At 38.5% G+C, this 25,155-nt stretch overlaps 1 pseudogene; it reads right to left on the bottom strand.

The window, feature by feature from the left end:
- Window positions 1-1,414: 1,414 nt before the first annotated feature.
- LOC119049253 (5'-nucleotidase domain-containing protein 2-like) lies at window positions 1,415-3,580 on the bottom strand (annotated as a pseudogene).
- Between the last annotated feature and the right edge of the window lie 21,575 nt (window positions 3,581-25,155).

Below are 25,155 nucleotides of genomic sequence, written 5' to 3'. Positions count from 1 at the left end.
ATGTGCTTCTTTGGGTCCAATATTTTTGAGACTCTGAGCTTCTTGGACTTCCTAGAAGTCTATCTCCTTTGCCAGATTGAGGAAGTTCTCCTTCATTATTTTTTCAAATAAGTCCTCAATTTCTTGCTCTTCTTCTTCTCCTTTTGCCACCCCTATCATTCAGATATTGGAACATTTCAAGTTGTCCCAGAGATTCCTAAGCCTCTCCTCATTTTCTTGAATTCTTGGTTCTTCATTCTGTTCTGGTTCAATGTTTATTTCTTCCTTCTGGTCCAAACTGTTGATTTGAGTCCTGGTTTCCTCCCCTTCACTGTTGGCTCCCTATACATTTTTCTTTACTTCACTTTCATAGCCTTCACTTCTTCCTCTATTTTGGGACCATACTTAACCATCTCTGTGATCATCCTGATTACCAATGTTTTGAACTCTGCATCTGATAGGTTGGCTATCTCTTTGTCACTTAGTTGTATTTTTTCTGGAGCTGTGATCTGTTCTTTCATTTGGGCCATATTTTTGGTCCAGGCACACCTACTGGGTATTAAGGAGCAAAACCTTAGGTATTCACCAGGGTTGGGCAACCCTCTTGGATGTGTTGTGGTGTTGTATGTGGGACAGGGATCTGAGAGGGGACAATGAGGCCTGCTCAGCTCTCTGTGGGTTTCCAGTCTCTTCTGCTGTTGCCCACAAGCAAATTTGGCCTTTCTGGAGCTGATTCTCAGGTGAGTGAGATTGTGTATGTTTTAGGATTCTGTGAGCCTCTCCAATAAACTCTTTGTAAGGCTGGGAGCTTCTCCTGCATGCAAAGGTAGGACTGCCTACTCTGCCAGTCACCACCTTGCCTGCTCCAGTCCTCCAGTTTTCTTGCTGTGAGTCCTCTCCACCCCAGCTGACATCTCCACCCCTCCTATTAGTCTGGATGAATGTTTCTTCTTTAACTCCTTGGTTGTCAGACTTCCATAGAGTTTGATTTTCTGGTAGTTCTGGTTATTTTTTTTTGTTTTAAAATATGTTATTGTCCTTCTTTTGGTTGTAGGAGGAGGCAAAGTGTATTAACCTACACCTCCATCTTGGCTGGAAGCCCTTTTCTTTCTTTTTTAAACATGAAGCATAGTTATTTAAAAATCAAGGGTTGCTTATTAAATGTATTCAATAGTCGTCTTCTGGAAATTATTTTGTAAAAATAACTTTATGGCCAAAGAGTAAGTGACAATGCTAATATGCTCATATTTTTCCTAATTCCACAATAGATAACCTAAACAACGTATAAATACAAATTTTCTAGAGAACATAAAGTAAAATATTTTAAATATTCTATTTTATTATTTTTTTTTTGGTGTGAAACCACTTTATTGCTCATCTCTACAATGGGTGGGGCAGGAGGGACTGGGGCCTCTTCTGGAAAGTAAAGGTGCTCTCAGCAGATGTGGGCCATGTCTCTTGGAAAGGATGTCTTCATGTAGTCAGTGCAGGGCTGGTTCAACCAGAGTAGCATCTCCTGCTACAAGGATGTGTGGTACAGGGTGGAAGGTGAAGTCCACTTGGTAGTTGAGCACGCAGCTGAGGGAGGCCATGTACAGGTCACAGGAGGTACCTCAAGAAGTAGGTGGGGTTGTGGAAGGTGCAGAAGATGTTCCAAAACTGAGCGCTGAAGAGGGCCTGTGATGCACCTCAACTCCTGCCTTTCCTCATCCAAGCAGCCAGCACTTTCCCTGAGGCAGGACTAAGCATCCTGGTAGGTGTGCATGTGCTCTAGCAGCCAGGTGAGCTCCTGCTGCTATGTCAGCAAGTGCACGTACTGCTCCTGTTGATGATGTTGAGCACATCATCACCCTTCAGCTTGGGGATGGTGGCACCCATGTGCCAGCTCTGCGGCAGCATGAGATCCACCAGGTCACTGTAGAGGTGGTCTCCAAAGTAGAGTACAGGCTGGCTGTGCCATTCTGTCAGATGCAGGAAATCAAACAGGTTTCCCTGCTAATAGATCTTGTCCTTTTCCAGGCAGTTGATCCCAGTGAAGTAAGCCCTTCTCATCAAGTTTTCTGAAAGGCTTAAATGAGGTCGGTGAAGAAGCTGGGCTTATCTGTCTGGACAATGACCTCATCAAAGAGCCGGCACCAGTCGGGACCCACCATGTGCTCCATCTTCTTTTCCACAAAACTGAAAGGATTGTTAGTAATGAGGAACAGCTATTTCCCATGGATCAGGCTGCTCAGGACAGCATATATCTCATCCCCTCTCAGGATATACTTCTCCATGTACCAATCCATCCACTGGTATGTGAAGCCCTTCATATAAACGACTTGATTGTCTTCCATTACATTCTTGTAGAGATGTACTTGGTCAAACTCCTGGCCTAAGAAATCCACCATGCCAGAGAGCAGTGCCATCTCTGGCAACGAGATGTCCCTGAACTGCTTGATGGTGGGATGCTGGCTACAGAAACCACTCATTTGGTACAATGGGATGTGCTGGATTTCCTCATATAAGTAGATAACCTCCTCACCTGGCACAGGCTGCAGGCCCCTGTAGGCTGTTCCCAGTTACACATAATGGAAGGCATCAATCTTCATAAGTAGGCTGTTCTGAATGCCAGAGTAGAGGCCACAAATGGCAAAGCACTGGTTGTAGTCATACTTCAAATACCCCCACAGGTATTTGTGGTGCTCAGTCAGGATGTCACAGACAGCACTGAAAATCTCTGGGTGCAGTAAGCCTGCATACTGGGCCAGTGTATTGTTACAGTTGAAGCCATAGACCTCGACATAATGCAGACTGACCTCATTGTTGGTATAGATGGCCATTGGGTTCAGAAGATGACAGGCCTTGTGGAGCAGGAGGTTGTTTGCCAGTCTATGCAGGTCTTGGTAACGAGCCCACAGGTTCCGTTGAGCTCTGCCTCACAGGCTGGTACAGGGCAGGTGCAGAATGTGGAGCTGCAGTGTAGTGCGTGCTGGACCCCTAAGAGTGGAGGGTAAGAAGAGGGAGGTCCCAACCAGGTCAGGACAGTGAAAAGGACGTGGCTCACCATGCACTGTGGCCTGGGCTTGTCAGCTAGCACTGAGCAGCCACCAGCAGCCACACACCTGCCATGCCCGCTATGAACCTCCAGCCAAACATTCTAAATACTTTAAAGCTGTTTATAAAATTCTATTGTTTTCATGTCAGTTGAATGTCTGATAACAGCATAATTTGCCTTATAAAATGACTTGTTTAGGTACATTCATATATTCACTGACTAAGGTTTTTATTAATCCACTACTTAGAAAGATAAAATATTCTTCAATGATTCCAAAACTTGTTTTCTCCAGTCTAGGTGTACAGAAAATGATTCAGTACACAATTGTCAAAAACCAACCATAAGTGACAGTAAATTACTTAAGTCATTGTCGTTTTTTCCCAGTTTTGTCTTTCTCTTACGGACACTGCTTATTTTTTAAAAGATTAAATAGGGTAGTCATAATGATTACTGGAAAAAGGAAAATGCTCCTCTCACTTACCCAGTTCACTCTGTCTATGTGTCACATGTCTTCAGGCTGCCGTGGCTCAAGCATGTCACCTTTAGTGCTGTCCTGTCTGCCATGCTTATGAAATGTCCCAGTGAGGTCTTAGTGATTCTTTTGTTCTGATGTGCTTCATCTGTAGTGACCTATGGAGAATTACTTTCAGGGTCTTCTTTATTGAAAAGTAATAAAACGAAGCCAAAAACAAAATGTAAGTAAAATTCTGAATTCACTAGATGCTTTCCCTGAAGAAAGTTAAAGAATTGATTTTTGCTAAACTAAGGTAGAGAGGTAGGCACATCTAAAGTCACCAATTTAGTATAAAGAATTTTCTCTAATGCGGTAAATTTAGAGACAGTTTATTGAGATATATAAATGTACTAATCCCAAAGAAAAGTCCTGTCCTACCATTGTAAGAATCAAGAATGAATCCATATTGCTCATTTCTTTTCAATTAAAATGCAATTGTTATGTCATTGAAATACTGTTGAGATAATCCATATATACCAAAACAGAAATTCGATTTGAATAATTTACTAAGTGACAAATATGTCAAATCAGTCTTTTTCCAGTTGAAATGTTTACTTGGAATACTTTTTGGGCTATTTTGCATTTGGAATACCAAACATTAAGTCATCTTTAATATGCACAGTCTAAACAATTTCCTTGTGGAAATAATTTCCCTGTTGAGAAACACTCATGAGAAACACTGTGGAGCACATGGTATTTTCAGTCTTTGCCTATGTTTTATTTTTGAGACACACTGAAGTTCTTATTACCAAATACGTGTTTTTTAATTCAGTATAAAACACTTCATAACTAAGCTTTTATAGATTTTGTTTATTTTAATCATACTGTGTTAAATAAATTATTCCTTTAATATTTTAAAGGCAGGTTCAGCTATAATACAAAAGACTGTACAAAGCACAGGTTATACACTCCAGCCTGATTTGTGTCCCACATACCCTCAGATGAATGGAGATGTGATGGATTTTAGAAGGTAACAGAAGTTCCCATGTTTTGATTTACATAATTGAATTTTAAAAGATTTAGAGAAGAATCAGAGACAAGATTTTTTTAACATTATACCTTTAAGGAGTATAAATGGTAACATTTAAATGGCTATTCAATTAAGTGAAAAATGTTGTTATCCTGATGCAATAGGTCGTTAAGAGATATTTTGTATCAACAGAGTTTGGAATCATAAAATTCAGAGAGATTAGTGTTCATAGTAATAAAATAAAGAAAAACAGATTATTTGCCATTAGGAATATTCTACTGAGAGAATATCAGAAAGGATTTACAGGAGTGGGCTAGAACATCAGTGCTGGATTTTGACTTGGACATGCATATAGTTGGAATTGTCCCTAAAAATTTGCTGCAATATTTTTTCTGTTGCTGATATTATTGAAAATTAATTATTGTGTAGCAAACTTGGTAGAAGCCATGGTCCACTTGAGAGACTTTACAAAATTGGAAACTACTTAATATTTAAGAATGTGGCCAGAATTCATCCTCAATTAAAGCTAAGTACCAGCATTAGAGAGTGTCCCTTAAGTGCCATAAGGAAAAATTAAAAAGAACTTTGGAGAGCGGATTCGAAGAACTTGAAATCATTAGCTATTTCCATGGATATATTTTGTCAAAGATGGGGAAAAGTGTAATTTGTTTAGGAAGGTGGTTGATATTTTGGGATTCCAGAAACCAAGAAAAGCAGTTAGTTTGTTTGTGCCCCTGTGGGTGTCAGAGTGCCATCTAGTGGTGGTCAAGATGAACTATAGACACCTGATCCTAATAAGGTAGAGTTGAACAATAGGGACCCACATTTGAACAAGCTTTTCACTCTGTTGACATAATTAACTTGTTTATAATTTAACAATGTTAAATATAAATGGCAGTTAAACTAATGTAGAATATTCCACTGTCTTTTTGGTTGCATCATCATGGAATTCAGATATTCTTGGACTTCTTAATATCCATATTTTTAAATTATATTTGTACAAATTTCAATCAGTGATGCTGTCTATAATTTATTATTTCATGTTTTTCTCAAACTGATTAACATTAATCGATAACGATTTCATATATCACATCTCCTCTCTATTTAACAATCTTATCTAAACCAATTTACTTTAGGCAAAATATTCTAAAAATAGATTTTGAAAGTATTTTCTCTCCTGGCAAAGCCAGCATAGTGTTTCCAAAAGCAGTAATTTTTTTTAGTATTTCAGACTTCTGGACAAGATTGGGGAGTAGGTTGATACACTGTGCCTCCTTGCACAACCAAAGGAAAGACAATAACAAATTTAGAAACAAAAAACAACCAGAACTGACAGAAAATTGAACTATATTGAAGTACAATAACCAAGGAGTTAAAGAAGAAACATTTACTCAGAACCATAGGAGGGGTGAAGATGAGCGGCGGAGAGGACAGGACTCTCAGCAAGGCAGCTGCTGGCATAGCAGGTAGTCCCACATTTGTATGCGGATAGACCAGGAGAAACAACTGTGGAGCAAGACCAACTACTGCAACCCAGGATTCCAGTACAGGGAAATAAAGTCTCAAACCCTTTCACTGAAAAAAACCTGTGGGGATTTTCACAGGGGGAGAAACTCCCAGCCTCACAGGAAAGTTCATCTGAGAGATCTACAACCTCTCCTAGAATATATAAAAGTCTCTTTCAGAGTACTTGAATGTACACAAAACCACCTACCTGGGAATCAGTACCAGAAGGGCCCAATTTGCTTGTGAGCAGCAGCGGAAGGAACTGGAAGCCTGCAGAGAGCTGAGCAGGCCTCATTGTCCCCTCTCAGATCCCTGTCCCACATATAGCAACACAACACATCCAAGAGGGTTGCCTAATCCTGGTGAATACCTAAGGTTCTGCTCCTTAATACCCAGTAGGTGTGCCTGGACCAAAAATATGGCCCAAATGAAAGAACAGATCACAGCTCCAGAAAAAATACAACTAAGTGACAAAGAGATAGCCAACCTATCAGATGCAGAGTTCAAAACATTGATAATCAGGATGATCACAGAGATGGTTAAGTATGGTCCCAAAATAGAGGAAGAAGTGAAGGCTATGAAAGTGAAGTAAAGAAAAATGTATAGGGAGCCAACAGTGAAGGGGAGGAAACCAGGACTCAAATCAACAGTTTGGACCAGAAGGAAGAAATAAACATTGAACCAGAACAGAATGAAGAACCAAGAATTCAAGAAAATGAGGAGAGGCTTAGGAATCTCTGGGACAACTTGAAATGTTCCAATATCTGAATGATAGGGGTGGCAAAAGGAGAAGAAGAAGAGCGAGAAATTGAGGACTTATTTGAAAAAATAATGGAGAATTTCCTCAATATGACAAAGGAAATAGACTTCTAGGAAGTCCAGGAAGCTCAGAAAGTCCCTAAAATGTTGGACCTAAGGAAACACATAAAAAGGCACATCATAATTATGTTACCCAAGGTTGAAAACAAAGAGAGAATCTCAAAAGCAGCAAGAAAAAAGGAGACAGTTACTTAAAACAGAGTTCCCATAAGACTGTCAGCTGATTTCCTAAAAGAAAACTTGCAGGCAAGAAGGGGCTGGAAAGAAATATTTGCAGTCTTGAAAGGCAAGACCTACATCCAAGATTACTCTATCCAGCAAAGCTATCATTTAGAATGGAAGGGCAAATAAAGTGCTTCCCAGATAAGGTCAAGTTCAAGGAGTTCCTCATCACCAAGCCCTTATTATATAAAATGTTAAAGGAATTTATCTGAGAAAAAGATGATAAAAATATCAAGAAGACTTCTGGCCAATATGAAGATGTAGGTAGACACACTGTGCCTTCCTGCACAACCAAAAGAACAACAACAATTTGAAAACAAAAAACAACCAGAACTGCCAGAAAAATCAAACTATACAGATGTCTGACAACTAAGGAGTTAAAGAAGACCCATTCATCCAGACAGGTAGGAGGGATGGAGCCTGGCAGCCAGGGTGGAGAGGGCTTGCACCAAAGCTGTGGCTGTTGGACCCAGCAAGGTGGTGGATTATGAACCAGGCACAGGGTGCAAGGTGGCTTGTGGATTGGGTGGCCTCACATTTGTTTGCAGATAAATCAGGAGAAACATGGGTAGCAGGACAGACCACAAAAACCAGGGCCCCAGTGTGGGGAAATAAAGCCTCAAGCCACTGACTAAAAACACCTGTGGGGGTTGAGGTGCTGGGAGAAATTCCAAGCCTCACAGGAGAGATCACTGGAGAAGCCCACATGGTCCTAGAATCTACACAAAAGCACCCACCCAGGAATCAGTACCCGAAGGGCCCTATTTGCTTGTGGGAAGCAGGGGAAGTGACTGAAATCTGAAAGAGAATGGAGCAAGCACCATTGTTCACTCTCCGGACCCTTCTGTCACAACCCAGTGACTGGGTTGCCCCACCCTGGTGAACACCTAAGGCTCTGCCCCTTATTACATAACAGGTATGTCAAGACAAAAAAGACAAAAAATGGCCCAAAGGAAAGAACAGATCAGAGCTCCAGAAAAAATACAACTAAGTGACAAAAAGACAGCCAGCCTATCAGATGCACAGTTCAAAACACTGGTAATCAGAATACTCACAGAACTGGTTGAATTTGGTTGCAAATTAGATGAAAAAATGAAGGCTATGTTAAGTGAAATAAAGGAAAATGTACAGGGAACCAATAGTGATGGGTAGGAAATTGGGACTCAAATTAACGGTGTGGACCAGAAGGAAGAAAGAAACATCCAGTCAGAAAAAAATGAAGAAATGAGAATTTAAAAAAAATGAGGAGAGGGTTAGGAATCTCCAAGACATCTTTAAGCATTCCAACATCTGAATTATAGGGGTATCAGAAGGGGAAGAGAAGAGCAACAAGTGCAAAAGTTATTTGAACAAATAATAAATGAGAACTTCCCTAATCTGGCAAAGGAAATAGACTTCCAGAAAGTCCAGAAAGCTCAGAGAGTCCCAAAGAAGGTGGACCCAAGGAGAAACACACCACAGCATATTATAATTACATTACACAAGATTAAAAAGGAGAGAATCTTAAGAGCTGCATGACAAAGGGAGAGAGTTAACTACAAAGGAGTGCCTATAATACTGTCAGCTGATTTCTCAAAAGAGACCCTGGAGGCAAGAAGGAGCTGGAAAGAAGTATTCCAAGTCATGAAAGGCAATGACCTACATCCAAGATTGCTGTATCGAGCAAAGATTTCATTTAGAATGGAAGGTCAGATAAAGTGCTTCCCAGATAAGGTCAAATTCAAGTAGTTCATCATCACCAAGCCCTTATTATAGGAAATGTTAAAGGAACTTATCTAAGAAAAAGAAGATAAAAAAACATGTATAATAAAATGACAGCAAACTCACAATTATTAACAGCCTCACCTAAAACAAAAACAAAAACAAACTTAAGCAAACAACTAGAATAGGAACAGAACCACGGAAATGGAGATCACATGGAGGGTTATGAACAGGGAAGTGGAAGGGGGAGAGGGAAGGTACAGAGAATAAGTAGCATAAATGTTAGGTAGAAAATAGACCAGGGGAGGGTAAGAATAGTATGGGAAATGTAGAAGCTAAAGAACTTATATGCATGATGCATGGACATGAACTAAGAAAAAGAATGCTGGTGGGAGTGGGGTTGCAGGGCAGAGGGAAATAAAGGGGGAAAATGGAATAATTATAGTAGCATAATCAATAAAATATATATTTAAAATAATAAAAAATAAAAAATAAATATATTTTTTAAAAATCCTATCTTGCTTCTTTACTTTTTCACATGAAGAATCCATTTATGTAGTTCCTGACCCTCCAACAAAATTGATTAGTTTTTGGGGGGAGGAGTGCATTAAATTAATAACTTTTGAAGAAATACTACATATTTATGATATTTAACACTTTTATTAAAAATATGATATCTCTTTCCATGTAACAATTTTTGTGTCCCTCAGAAGTTTGTATGACATATGGATGGCTTAAAGTGAAGAGAATATGAAGAGGGATTATAATGGTGCCTACCTCATAAAATTATTGTAAAAAGTAAATGAAGATAATATACAGTACCTGGGTCTTAACCATGTTTAACAAATGTAATGTAAAAAATATATATATTTGGAACTTTACAACTGCATAGAAATGAGAATGTGTTTATATAGTAGATAGTGAAAAATGTTATTATTATAATGCTCAAAAATGAATCAAAGTATAGACTCAGAGGCCAGTGAGTTCAATTTGTTATTACTATAAGAAAACCAATAAACTGGAGTCCGGAGACTCATCCTTGTCTTGATTATCTTCTGGCTATATGACTATAGTCACCCAATTTCCCCCCCGCCTCCTATTTCACCTATAAAATAAGGTAAGTTCTCAACAGCATCAGTTGGGGATCCCTGACCAGAATTTATTATGTCTGAAGAGGGCAATGTTTGGCATAAGAATTTGAGTGCAATCTCCAAATAATTTTTGAAGTCAGTATATTGAGATACAATTTGCATACATTAATACAAATTCACTGTAAATGTACTTGGTGATATCATAAAAGCACACATCTCTGTAACACCAAATGAATGTGTAGAACATTTGTATTAGTCAAAAAACTTCCCTCATGGCCCCTTGAAGTCAATTCTTCCCTCACCTACAGTCTTCACTGAATGTTGATTCATGTGCTCTCTATTTCTGCTCTCTATATATCCCTTACTACATTTCCCTGAATATTCAAATTTGTTGATTAAATTGTATGTTTTCTTAGTTGATTTGCAAGTCAAAAATGCTGTGACTTAATGACGTTTATATAATTAATTTCATCACTGCATGAGCTACCATATTCTTTCGATTCTGTGGCCATAGATATCAACCATAATCCAGATGCACTGATCTAAATCAGGCACACCATTAGACACACACACACACACACACACACTCCAGCAAGAAAGTCTTGATAAACCACTCAAAAGTTAAACATGATTTCATGTCATATTAATGATACTAGTAGTATCATCCTTGTTTGCAAATGAAAAAGTTAACTTGCTTACAAATCAAAGAAAATCTTCCTAAAATAAATTTGTACTTGTTAATATCATGATATGTTTCCTTCTAGAAAGGTATTTTTCCTCCTATCTCCAACCGTCAGATTATAGTTTCTAAATATTATACCATTCCTCACTGAGAGAAACCAGAGTTCCTTGGAAAATGGCTAATTCCAGATATTGGGTAGAAAATGTAAAAAAGATAAGAATGGGACATATTGTTTTTCCAAAAAGAACAAAAGCTACCAAATACTGATGTATTCATGGTAAAGGAAATGGGTAGTTGATTAGTTTATGTGGCCTTACTTGCAACAATTTCTGGGTTTTTTTCAATCTTCACCTGAGGAAATGTTTATGGAGTTTCAGAAGGGTGTTGGGGTAGAAAGAGAGAGAGAGGCAGAGACAGTGAAACATCAATGTGAGAGAGAAGCATAGACCAGTTGCCTCCCATCCATACCCTGACCAGGGATCAAACTCAATCTAGGTATGTGCCCTGATGGGGATAAATTTTGAGGTACAGAACCATTCTCCAAACAATGACCCAGCTTGGCCAGAGCACAATTTCAGTTTGGTTTTTTGTTTTCTAAATAGTGGACAGAATGGAGTAAAATACCTTAAATAAATATACACATAAATAATCAGAATTTTAAAATACTACATTAATAATATCACTCACAATGCATGTTATTAGAATATCATCTAATTATTCAGAAAATTAATAAATAAAAGGATAGTATCAAGCATTATCTGCTTGATACTACAACATATTTTAAGGTTTTTGCAACATATTTAGGGTCTTTGAGTATATTAGTCTACTAATATAGTAGTCTACTAATATAGACAGTGTGGCTTAAACAGCAGAAATTTATATTTCACTTCTTCAGAAACAGAAGTGCTAGATCAAATTGCTGGCTGTTTTAAAAAATATATATTTATTTATTTTAGAGAGAGGGGAATGGAGGGAGAAAAAGAGGGGAAGAAACATCAATCAATTGCCTCTCGCATGCACTCTGATGGAGGATCAATCCTGCAACACAGGCATTTACCCTGACCAGGAATCAAACCAGTTTTGCCTTGCAGGATGAGAGCCCAGCCAACTGAGCCATGCTGACCAGGGCAAGGCTGTTTTTTTTTGTGTGTGTGTGTGAGAACTCTCTTCCTGGCTTACAGAAGGTGGTGGCCTTCTCTGTTGTCCAAGTACGAAATCTGCCAAGAAAAGGTCCAGCCATTATTAATATGAGAACATTCTGTGTAACACTGGTGTAACCTGGCAGCCAAAGAGAGTGGGCTGGATTGCACATGTGTGAACAATGGCAACTTCACTGTACTAGTCGGTGGGAGCGGTAGACACCATTGAGTGAGCATGTGTACTATGTAGCCATCACAGTCAAAATGACTAGATGAGCAGAGGAAGAAACCTGCATCCAATTTTGCATTAAAGCTTGAATGTTCATCCATGAGAAGTATTGGGATGATTCAGAAGGCCACAGCTATGGGCAACTGGTGATTGGCAGCTTCATCATGACAATGTGCCCACTTATGCATTATGTCCCATGCAGCTTTTTGGTGAAACATCAAATCACCCAGGTAACTCAGTCCCCCTTCAGCCCAGGTTTGGTACCTTGCAACTTCTGGCTTATTCCCAAACTAAAGAGATTTCAGACTATCAATGAGATCTAGAAAAATAGAATATGCCAGGCGAATGGGAGAATTGTATGAGGTCCCAAGGTATTTACTTTGAACGGGACTGAGGTGTCATTGTCCTCTGTACAATGTATCTGCTATTATCTTCAGTAAGTGTCTCTATTTTTCATATTACGTGACTAGATACCCTCCTGAAAGAACTTGTATAGTTCTTTCATCAGTGGGAAGAGAGAAAACTCTAGTGTCTACTTATAAGGGCACTAATTTCTTCATGTGGCCCCACTCTCAAAATCTCATCTAATCCCAATTACCTTCCAAAGGCCTCATTCCAAATACCATTTCATTATGGGTCAGGGCTTCAGCATATGAATTTGGGTGGGGGAATGAAACATTTAACCCATAACAAATGAAAGTTTTTTTAAAAAAATAAGGATTCTAGTTGCTAAATGCAGAGGAATGGTGAAACAGAAATTAAGCATTTCACATCCTGTGAAAAATATTTTAAAAATATACTAGATAATAATTATCCATGGATTCTGAAGCCATGGAATAAAAATACATATAGCCAATTTTTATTAGAGGAATAAGCCTAACACTAAGTGAGCCCAATGATTCATATTAGCATCACTGAAAGTGTGTGGTGGGTTGAATGAATGGTCCCAATTCTTCAGCCCTTTTTATATCTATTTTTTCCCCAAGTTTAACTTGGCTTGGCCATTTGGTTTCTTTTGGCCAACTTCACATTTATAGAAATACTATGCCAGGCTCAAGCCTAGGCTTTAGGAAGCTTCATGGGTTTCCCCTTATCCCCTCGTGGCTTTTCCTTTCTGTTGAGAAGCCTGATGCTCCAAGGTAAATAAGAGACATTTGAAACAGTTTCCCTCATCATCAGACCCTAGTATGTACTTATTTTCCTGGTGTATAGACTAGCTGAAGCACAGCTGACTCACACGTTCATGAGAATAATAAATACTTCTTGTATGCCACTGAGATTTTGTGGCTTTTATGTTTTTCCCCACCAGCATTATTGTGCTAATAGCTCAGGGATACAAAATGAAATGAATTAATACTATACATCTCATGTGATGCAACAGGAAAGATATTGCAAGGCCTATGAATCATTCTTGACTAAAGTAATTGAACTTTAATCTACTATTTAATTATTGAGAATAAAAGAACAAGTTAAATAATATCACAAAGTAACAGTTGAACATTCTGCAAGTCAAGTGACTTTTTACAAAAAAAGTAAAAAAGGCCAAAAAAGAAGAAATAAAGAGAAAAATCAGAGGACAGTTAGAAAAAGAGACTTTAGAAATATATCAGCCTAGTACCCCTTAAGCTTATATAGTACTGTATGTAAATTGTCTTGATAAAGTTGGTAAGTGCTGCAAGTGGATATTGGGTACTTATTTGAACCAATCCATTACAAGAAAGAAAATGAGACGATCAATGTAATGTGAATATGAAATGGATATTGAGGAATTATTATTTTTCAATAATTCTATTATTATTCAAGTACAGTTGTCTCCCTTTCCTTCCCCATGACACCCCCCCCATGCCTCCCATCCCCACCTCCCACTCTTGAGCCTACCCCCTTTGGCTTTGTCCATGTTCCTTGATGGACCTTCCCTATTTTCCCAAATTATCCTTCTCCCTTCTCCCCTCTGGCTACTGTCAGTTTTTTCTTTATTTTAATGTCTCTGGTTATATTTTGTTTGCTTCTTTGTTTTGTTGATTAGGTTCCACTTGTAGGTGAGATCATATGGTATTTGTCTTTCACCACCTGGCTTACTTCACTTAGCATAATGCTCTCCAGTTCCACCCATGCTACAGTGAAGGGTAGGAGTTCCTTCTTTCTGCTGCATAGTATTCCATTGTGTAAAAATGTACCACAGATTTTTTATTGACTTATTTACTGATGGGTGCTTAGGCTGCTTTCAGCATTTGGCTATTGTAAATTGTGCTGCTATGAACATTGGGATTCATAGGTTCTTTGGAATGGGTGTTTCAAGATTCTTAGGGTAGAATCTGAGTAGTGGAATCATTGAATCAAGGGAATTATTCTTCTCTATTCTTTTTAATCATTTTTTATTAATGTTTGAATACATTTGTCTCCATTTTCCCTCCACCATTTTGTCCTATCCTACCTACCCCCACCTCCCACCCTCAATCCTACCCCCTTTTGGCTTTGTCCATGGGGCCTTTATACATGTTATCTGATGACTCCCTTCTTTCCCCATTATTTTCCTCCCCCCACTCCTCTGGTTATTGTCAGTTTGTTCTTACTTTTAATGTCTCTGGTTGTATTTTGCTTGCTTGCTTGCTTTTTTATTTTGTTAATTAGATTCCTCTTATAGGTGAGATCATATAGCATTTGTCTTTCACCCCCTGGCTTGTATCACTTAGCATAATGTTCCCTGAAAGTTCCATTCATGCTGTTGGGAAGGATAGGAGCTCCTTTTTTCTACTGCACAGTATTCCACTGTGTAAATGTACCACAGTTTTCTGATCCAGTCATTTCCTGATGGGCACGTAGGCTGCTTCCAGCACTTGGCTGTTATAAATTGTGCTGCTATGAACACTGTGGTGCATAGGTTCTTTTGAATTAGTGTTTCAGGATTCTTAGAGTATAATTCCAGCATTGGGATTGCTAGGTCAAAACGCAATTCCTTTTTTTTTTTTTGAGGACATTTCGTACTGTTTTCCATAGTGGCTGTACCAGTCTACATTCCCACCAACAAGGTACTAGGGCTCCCTTTTCTCCACAACCTCTTCAATACTTGTTTGTTGATTTGTTTATGATGACCATTCTTACCTGTGTGAAGTGGTATCTCATTGTGGTTTTAATTTGCTTGTCTCTGATGGCTAGTGATGTTGAGAATTCTTTCATATGTCTCTGGGCCCTCTGTATGTCCTTCTTGGAGAAGTGTCTGTTTGGGTCTTTTGCCCATTTTTAAAAATATTTTATTTATTTATCTTTAGAGGGGAAGGGAAGAAGAGAGCAAGAGAAATATCAATGTATGGTTGCCTCTTGTGCATCCTCTGCTAAGAACTGGCCTGCAACCCAGGGATGTGCCCTGACTGGGAATCGAACCATAATCCTTTGGTTTGCAGGCCTGTGCTCAATCCACTGAGCTACACCAGCCAGGGCCCTTTGTGCATTTTTTAATTGGATTGTTTGTCTTCCTGGTATGGAGCCATGTGAGTTATTCATATCTTTTGGAGATCAAACCCTTGTCTGAGATATCATTGGCAAATACATTTTCCCATACAGTTGGTTCCCTTTCAATTTTGCTAACGTTTTCTTTAATTACACAAAAGCTTTTTATTTATTTATATTTTTTGGAATTTTTAAAATTTAATTATTTTTCTACTACAGTATTCTGTCTTTTACTCCCATCCCAGCCACCCCCCCAGTGCTCCCCACCTCCCTCCTATTTCCACCCCCCTTAGTTGTTGTCCATGTGTCCTTTATACTAGTTCCTGTAAATTCCTCCCCTTTTCCCCCTGAAATTCCCTCCCATTTCCCCTCCGGTCACTGTCCCCCTGTTCTCTATTTCAGTGTCGTTGTTTTTATTTTGCTTGCTTGTTTGTTTGGTTTTTTAGCTTCCTATTAAAGGTGAGATCATATGGTGTTTGTCTTTCACGGCCTGACTTATTTCACTCAGAATAATGAAAAGCTTTTTATTTTGATGAAGTCCCATTTGTTTATTCTTTCCTTTATGTCCCTTGCTCTAGAGGACATATTGGTGAAAATGTTGCTGCCTGGGATATCCAAGATTCTCCTGCCTATGTTCTCCTCTAGGACTTTCATGGTATCAGGACTTATATTTAAGTCTTTTATCCATCTTGAGTTTATTTTTGTGTATGGTATAAGTTGGTAGTCAAGTTTCACTTTTTTGCATGTGTCTGTCCAGTTCTCCCAACACCATCTGTTGAAGAGGCTATTATTACTCCATTTTATGTAGCTTCCCCCTTTGTTGAATATTAATTGACTGTAGAAAGTTGGGTTTATTTCTGGATTCTCTTTTCTGTTCCATTGGTCTATGTGCCTGTTCTTATGCCAGTGCCAGACTCTTGATTACTGTGGCCTTATAATATGGTTTGATGTCAGGTATGGTGATACCTCCTACTTTGTTCTTCTGTCTCAAAATTGCTGTGGCTACTTAGGGTCATTTATGGTTCCATATACATTTTTTAAATGTTTGCTCTATATCAGTGAAATGTGCTATTGATATTTTAATAGATATTGCATTGAATCTATAAATTGCTTTGGGTAGTATGTATGGACATTATGATGATGTTAATGCTTCCAATACATGAACATAGTATATATTTCCATTTATTTGTGTCTTCCTGAATTGTTGTTAAGTTATTATGACATTCAAAGCCATTATAATTATATGAAGAAATAGTTTTAAAACTGTAATTGTGGTTAATTCAATAAAAGAAAACTCTTAAAATATTTGCTCTTACTAAAAATAAATTTAGAAATGCAGTTAGTCCCTAGAAATCTTGTTATAAACAAAAATTAAATTCAAAATAGATATAAAAACTTTATTTATTTATTTATTATTTTTAAAGATTCTATTTATTTATTATTAGACAGGGGAAAGGAAGGAGAAAGAGGGAGAGAAGCATCAATGGGTAGTTGCCTCTCACACACCCCCTATTAGGGACCTGGCCTGCAACCCAGGCATGTGCACTGACTGGAAATCAAATCAGTGACCCTTTGGTTCACAGGCTGGCACTCAATCCACTGAGCCACACCAGCCATGGTGATATTAAGACTTTATATGATCTCACCTATAAATGGAACCTTATCAACAAAACAACCAAGCAAGCATAATATAGCCAGACACTGAAATTAAGAACAAATGGATGGTAACTACAGGGGACATGGGAAGGGATAATGGGGGGGAAAGGGGGAGCAGTTGTAGGAACATCTATAAAGGACAAAACCAAAGGGGGTAGGATCAAAACCAAAGTGGGGATAGTGGAGTGGGGGTGAATGGTGGGGGGAAATGGATACAACTGTAGTTGAACAACAATTAAAAAAAGGATAAAACACTTCCACCAAGATGGAGGCATAGGTGGAAACACTTTGCTTCCTCGTGCAACAAAATCTAAAAACAATAAAGTTTTAACAATAATAAACATAATCAAACCACACAGAAAATCGAACAATACAAAGTCCAAAAACAATGGAACTGCTCAGCTAAACCAGTGAGAGGGGCGAAGCCAGCAGTGGAACAGGTCAGCCAAAAAAGATCCCCTGACCCGGGCGGTGTACAGCCAAGGGCTCTGATCCCAGGTGTGGGCTAGCTACGGGGAGGGCCCAGGGAAAACTCAGCAAGGCTGGCTGTCTGTGGTCAGTCGGTCCGTCTCGCATTTGCGCGCAGATAAACCAGTGAAGAGGCGAGCATTGAGACAGATTGTACAGGCCCCAGCTGCGCAGGGTGGCGGGCTCGCACATTTGCGCTCAGGTAAATGGGCTGGAGTGAACTGTGAGGTGGACTGGGCAAGCAGAGAGGACTGCCATTGCTCCCTCTCTGACCCTGCCCCCACATACAGTGTCACTACACAGTGACCTGGGTGGCCCCGCCCTGGTGAACACTTAAGGCTCCGCTCCTCATACCTAAGGGTCACAAAACAGACCAAAAATGGCTCAAGAAGATCTCAAAACCCCAGAGCCCATAACTCTAAGCAATGAAGAAATAGCAAAACTTTCAGATGCACAGTTCAAAACACTGGTGATCAGGATGCTCACAGAACTGGTTGATTTTAGTCACAAATTAGAGGAACATATGAAGGCTAAACTAATTGAAATGAAGGGAATTGCACAGGAAGCTAATAGTAATGTAAAGGAAACTGGGAATCAAATCAAGGGAGTGGACCAGAAGGAAGGAAAAAATGACCAAACAGAAAAATATGAAGAAACAAGAATTCAAAAGAATGAGGGCAGACTTAGGAACCTCCAGGGCAGCTTTAAACACTCCAACATCCAAATTATAGGGTTACCAGAAGGGGGAAAGGAACAGCCACCAGTGGAAAACTCGTTTGAACAAATAATAAAGGAGAATTTCCCCAATCTGGCAAAGGAAATTGACTTCCAGGAAATCCAGGAAGCTCAGAGAGTCCTAAAGAAGTTGGACCCAAGAAGGAACACACCAAGGCACATCATCATTACATTAGCCAAGGCTAAAATGAAGGAGAGAATCCTAGAAGCAGCAAGAGATAAGGGGACAGTCACCTACAAAGGAGTTCCCATCAGACTGTCAGCAGATTTCTCAAAAGAGACCTTACAGGCAAGAAGGGGCTGGAAAGAAGTATTCCAAGTCATGAAATCCAAAGACCTACAACCAAGATTGCTCTATCCAGCAAAGTTTTCTTTTTTTTTTTTTTGTTACTTATTTTTTTTTTATTTAGTTACTTTTCAAGTACATTTTTTTTCCCTTCCCCCCCCCTCCCGGTCTCCCCCCTCCCTCCCATTCCCCCCCCATCCCCAGTCCTCAACTCTGTGTCTTTCATACTTGTTCCTCAAAATCCCTCCCCCCTTTTTCCCCTTAAGTTCCCTTCCCTCTCCCCTCTGGTCGCTGCCCACTTGTTCTCTATTTCAGCGTCTTTGTTTTTATTCTGTTTGCTTGTTTGTTTTATTCTTTAGCTTCCTGTCAAAGGTGAGATCATATGGTATTTGTCCTTCAATGCCTGGCCTATTTCACTCAGCATAATGCTTTCCAGTTCCATCCATGTTGTTGCAAAAGGTAGTAGCTCCTTCTTTCTCTCTGCTGCATAAAATTCCATGGTGTATATGTACCACAATTTTTGGATCCATTCATTTACTGATGGGCACCTAGGTTGCTTCCAACTCTTGGCTATTGTAAATTGTGCTGCTATGAACATTGTGGTGCATAGGTTCTTTGAAATTGATGTTTTAGGATTCTTGGGGTATAATCCTAGCAGTGGAATTGCTGGGTCAAAAGGCAGGTCAATTTTTATTTTTCTGAGAAAATTCCATACTGTTTTCCATAATGGTTGTACCAGTCTACAATCCCACCAACAGTGAACTAAGGACCCCTTTTCCCCACAACCTCTCCAACATTTGTTGTTTGTTGCTTTGTTTATGATAGCCATCCTGACTGGTGTAAAGTGGTATCTCATTGTGGTTTTAATTTGCATCTCTCTGATAGCTAACGATATTGAGCATCTCTTCATGTGTCTCTGAATGTTCTGTATGTCCTCCTTGGAGAAGTGTTTGTTCAAGTCCTTTTCCCATTTTTTAATTGGGTTGGGTGTCTTCTTAGAGTGGAGTCGTGTAAGTTCTTTGTATATTTTGGAGATTAAACCTTTGTCTGAGGTATCATTGGCAAATATGTTTTCCCATACAGTTGGTTGTCTTTTTAATTTAATACTGTTTTCTTTAGCCATGCAGAAGCTTTTTATTTTGATGAGATCCCATTTGTTTATTCTTTCCTTTATATTCCTTGCTCTAGGGGACATATCGGTAAAAATGTTGCTGCGTGGAATATCTGAGATTTTCTTGCCAATGTTCTCCTCTAGGACTTTAATGGTGTCATGGCTTATATTTAAGTCTTTTATCCATCTTGAATTTATTTTGGTGTATGGTGTAAGTTGGTGCTCAAGTTTCATTTTTTTGCACGTAGCTGTCCAGTTCTCCCAACACCATTTGCTGAAGAGGCTATCTTTACTCCATTTTATGTTACTGCCCCCTTTGTCGAATATTAATTGACTGTAGAGGGTTGGGTTGATTTCTGGGCTCTCTGTTCTGTTCCATTGGTCTATGTGCCTGTTTTTGTGCCAGTACCAGGCTGTTTTGATTACAGTGGCCTTGTAATACAGTTTGATATCAGGTATTGTGATCCCTCCTACTTTGTTCTTCTTTCTCAAAAGAGCAGCTGCTATTCGGGCTCGTTTATGATTCCATATAAATTTTTGAAGTGTTTGTTCTATGTCTGTGAAATACGCCATTGGTACTTTAATAGGTATTGCATTGAATCTGTATATTGCTTTGGGTAGTATGGACATTTTGATGATGTTAATTCTTCCAATCCATGAACAAGGTATATGTTTCCATTTGTTTGTGTCTTCCTTGATTTCGTTCTTCAGTGCTGTGTAGTTTTCTGCATACAGGTCTTTTACCTCTTTGGTTAGGTTTATTCCCAGATATTTTATTTTTCTTTTTGCTATATCGAATGGGATTTTTTCCTTGATTTCTGCTTCTGCTGATTCATTGTTTGTATACCAAAATGCCTTTGATTTCTGGATATTGACTTTGTATCCTGCTGTTTTGCCAAACTCATTAATTAGTTTGAGCAGTTTTTGGGTAGAGTCTATAGGATTTTCCATGTACACTATCATGTCATCTGCAAACAGTGACAATTTTGTTTCCTCCTTTCCTATTTGGATGCCTTTTATTTCCTTTTCTTGCCTGATCGCTGTGGCCAAAACTTCTAATACTATATTGAATAGGAGTGGTGAAAGTGGACATCCTTGTCTTGTTCCTGATCTTAGTGGAAAAGCTTTTAGTTTTTGTCCATTGAGTATGATATTGGCTGTAGGTTTCTCATAAATGGCCTTTATTATATTGAGGAATGTTCCCTCTATTCCCATTTCAGCAAAGTTTTCATTTAGAATAGGACAGATAAAGTGCTTCTCAGATAAGATCAAATGGAAGGAGTTCATCATCACCAAGCCCTTATTATATGAAGTATTAAAGGGACTTACCTAAGAAAAAGAAGATTAAAAAGATGAACAGTGAAAGGACAGCAAACTCACAGTTATTAACAACCACACCTAAAACAAAAGCAAACTAAAAGAACAGCTAGATCAGGAGCAGAAACATAGAAATGAAGATCTCATGGAGGGTTAGCAACAGGGGAGTGGGAGAAGGAGAAGGGGGGAGAAGGTACAGAAAACAAGTAGCATAGATGGTAGGTAGAAAATAGGTAGGGGGAGGGTAAGAATAGTAGGGGAAATATAGAATCTAAAGAACTTGAGACACGTGTTCATGAACTAAAGGGGGGAATGGTGGGCGAGGGATGTGCAGGGTGGAGGGGAATGGAGGGGGGAATTAGAACAAATGTAATGGCATAATCAATAAAATAAAAAATGTATTTAAAAAAGGATAAAATAAAATTTAATTAATTAAATTAAATTAAATTAAGATTTTTTATCTTCCCTGGACCGATGGTTCTGTTGATTTGAGTGTCATCCCATACATCAAAAGGTCAAGGGTTCAATTCCTGTTCAGGGCACATACCTATGTTGCAGGTTCAATCCCTGCTCAGAGAGTGAATGAGAGGTAACCAATCTATGTATCTTTTTCACATCAATATTTCTCCCTCTCTCTCTTTCTTCTTTCCACTATCTCTAAAATCAATAAACATATACCTGGGTGAGAATTAAAATAAAGTGTTTGATATCCAACAAAATAGAAATTCTAAGCTTAAATTTACAATGGTCCAAAACTGGAAAATATTAATGAAGAACCACTACCAAACTTCAAGTGTTATGTCTGTAAAATAACATTTGGTATTTACCCAACCAACAAACACTGGAGAACTGACTCAGTGCAGTGGTGAAACACTGAACACATTCCACTGAACTCTGACGAGGTGCAGTGGGTCTATTTCCATATATGTGTATAGGCATACATATTATTTATATGCTTTCCCATCAAAACACATAAAAAATAAATTATTTTTATATACAACCAAGATTGCTCTATCCAGCAAAACTTTCTTTAGAATGGAAGGACAGATAAAGTGCTTCTCAGATAATATCAAATTCAAGGAGTTCATCATCACCAAGCCTTTATTATATGAAATGTTAAAGGGACTTATCTAAGAAAAAGAAGTTAAGAAAACATGAACAGTGAAAGGACAACAAACTCACAGTTATTAACAACCACACCTAAAACAAAAACAAACTAAAAGGACAGCTACATCAGGAGTGGAAACATAGAAATAAAGATCTCAAGGAGAGTTAGCAACAGGGGAGTGGGAAAAGGGGAAGGGGGGAGAAGGTACAGAAAATAAGTAGCATAGACAGTAGATAGAAAATAGATGGGGGGGCAAGAATAGTATGGGAAATATAGAATCTAAAGAACTTGAGACACATGGTCATAAACTAAAGGGGGGTTAATGGTGGGGATGGAGGTAGGGTGGAGGGGAATGAAGGGGGAATAAAACAACTGTAACAGCATAATCAATAAAAAATAAATTAAAAAATTAAAACAATTTAAATATAAAAAAATTAAAAATAAGATTGTATTAAATTCATGTTGATAAGTACACTCATATATAATTTCTAGTACTCTTATGGTATATTCTCATAAATTATTTGACATTTAAAAGAAATTAGTTTCTTTAAAATTGATATTGTTTTTTAGAAAGAAATTCTTTCATTGATTTCTTGAATTTCCCTTTTAACTAAATAGTCTAATGAGAATGATTTCAAACTTTCCAATATTCCCCACAATTTCAGAAGTCATGGAATAACCCTGACATCAATTATCACTCATTATTTTTTTTTTATGAAGACACTACAACTTAGATTTGTAAACCAGGAAATGGATTCTTACCTGCTTGCCACAGTTGTTGAATAAGGTCTATAACAATAACAACATGGCACAGAATAAATGCAAAAAAACAAAAATGTGAAAATGATACATATTTTTTAATTTTATTTGATTTTATTGATTATGTCATTACAGTTATTCTATTCACCCCTTTATTCCCCTCCACCCTGCACACCCCCTCCCACTCCATTACCCCCTTTAGTTTATGACCACATGTCTCGTTCTTTAGATGTTATATTTCCCTTACTATTCTTGTCCTCCCCCTATTTTTAACCTACCATCTATGCTACTTGTTTTCTGTACCTTCTCCCCCCTTCTACTCCCACTCCCCTGTTGCTAACCCTCCATGAGATCTTCATTTCTATTGTTCTGCTCCTGATCTAACTGTCCTCTTAGTTTGCTTTTGTTTTAGGTGTGGTTCTTAGTAACTGTGAGTTTGCTGTCCTTTCACTGTTCATCTTTTTAATCTTCTTTTTCTTAGGTAAGTCCCTTTAACATTTCATATAATAAGGGCTTGGTGATGATGAACTTCTTGAATTTGATCTTATCTGAGAAGCACTTTATCTGTCCTTCTATTCTAAATGAAAGTTTTGCTGGATAGAGCAATCTTGGTTGTAGGTCTTTGGATTTCATGACTTGGAATACCTCTTTCCAGCCCCTTCTTGCCTGTAAGGTCTCTTTTGAGAAATCTGCTGACAGTCTGATGGCAACTCCTTTACAGGTGACTGTCCCCTTATCTCTTGCTGCTTCTAGGATTCTCTCCTTCATTTTAGCCTTGGCTAATGTAATGATGATGTGCCTTGGTGTGTTCCTTCTTGGGTCCAACTTCTTTAGGACTCTCTGAGCTTCCTGGATTTCCTGGAAGTCAATTTCCTTTGCCAGATTGGGGAAATTCTCCTTTATTATTTGTTCAAACGAGTTTTCCACTGGTGGCTGTTCCTCTCCCCCTTCTGGTAACCCTATAATTTGGATGTTGGAGTGTTTAAAGCTGCTCTGGAGGTTCCTAAATCTGCCCTCATTCTTTTGAATTCTTGTTTCTTCATATTTTTCTGTTTGGTCATTTTTTCCTTCCTTCTGGTCCACTCCCTTGATTTGATTCCCAGTTTCCTTTCCATCACTATTGGTTTCTTGTGCAATTCCTTTTATTTCAATTAGTTTAGCCTTCATATGTTCCTCTAATTTGTGACTAAAATCAACCAGTTCTGTGAGCATCCTGATCACCAGTGTTTTGAACTGTGCATCTGAAAGTTTTGCTATTTCTTCATTGCTTAGAGTTATGGGCTCCGGGGCTTTGAGATCTTCTTGAGCCATTTTTGGTCTGTTTTGTGACCCTTAGGTATGAGGAGCGGAGCCTTAGGTGTTCACCAGGGAGAGGCTACCCAGGTCACTGTTTGTGGGGGAGGGGTCAGAGCAGGGCAATAGCAGACCCCTCTGCTGCTTCCTGGTGCTGGGACCTTCTTGGTCCCGTCTCACTGCTCACTCCTTCGCCTGGTCTATCTGCTGGAGAATGTGTGACCACAGTCAGCCTCCTGCCCTGAGCCCTGGCTGGGTCCACCAGTTGCAACCCCAAGCCTGGGATCCACGTGCCTGAGTCCATCTGACCGAGTTTTCCTGTGCAACCCTGCTCCATCAGCTGTTGGCTTCGCCCCTCTTACTGGTCCAGCTGAAGAATTCATTGTTATCAGACTTCCAAAAAGTTCAATTTTCTGTGTTTTGGCTGTGTTTTCTGATGCTAAAATTTTTTTTTCTCTAAACTGGTTGTGTGAGAAGGCACAGCATCTCCACCTATGCCTCCATCTTGGTGGAAGTCGATAAATATTTTCTTTAATCTAAAAAAATTACCTTTTATGTCTAAGTGATTCATCACTAACTTTAGAATAATGGCCTTAAAAATAGTGCTTGACTCAGTGTTTTTCACATGAAATTATAGCTTGTGATAAGAAAAGTCCTTTCATATTTTTTATAGTGCCATAAATGTTTTACCAAAAGAAATTTTATTTGATTTAACTATTTATATAAACTATTTAAAATGATAGAATAGATAAAATTTGTCATATAAGTTAAAATTTCAAAAAGAATTACAGAAATTGCTATTGTTCTTCAGATATTAATATAAGATGGTTTAGTATGTTTGGAAAAGAGATACATGTGTGTATGCATACAACAGGCTATTTTTTAAATGTCCATGTTTTACTTTTAGAATAATCAAATTGGTTATATTATATATTTTATCCAACATTTTGTATCTGATTTTACATTATGAGTATCTTTAGATATGATTATTCAGTGGTGACATATGCATTAAAATTGGGGAATTTTGGAAGAAATTTAATGTATTTATCCAGTAATTAGGTCATAAATGCAGTTTGTAAAATTGCA

The sequence above is a fragment of the Artibeus jamaicensis genome, unplaced genomic scaffold, assembly GCF_021234435.1.
Source record: "Artibeus jamaicensis isolate MK-2021 breed Jamaican fruit bat unplaced genomic scaffold, CSHL_Jam_final scaffold_916, whole genome shotgun sequence".
NCBI classification, from domain to species: domain Eukaryota; kingdom Metazoa; phylum Chordata; class Mammalia; order Chiroptera; family Phyllostomidae; genus Artibeus; species Artibeus jamaicensis.
The sequence above is the reverse complement of the archived record's forward strand: the minus strand, read 5'-3'. Positions and strand labels throughout refer to the sequence as shown.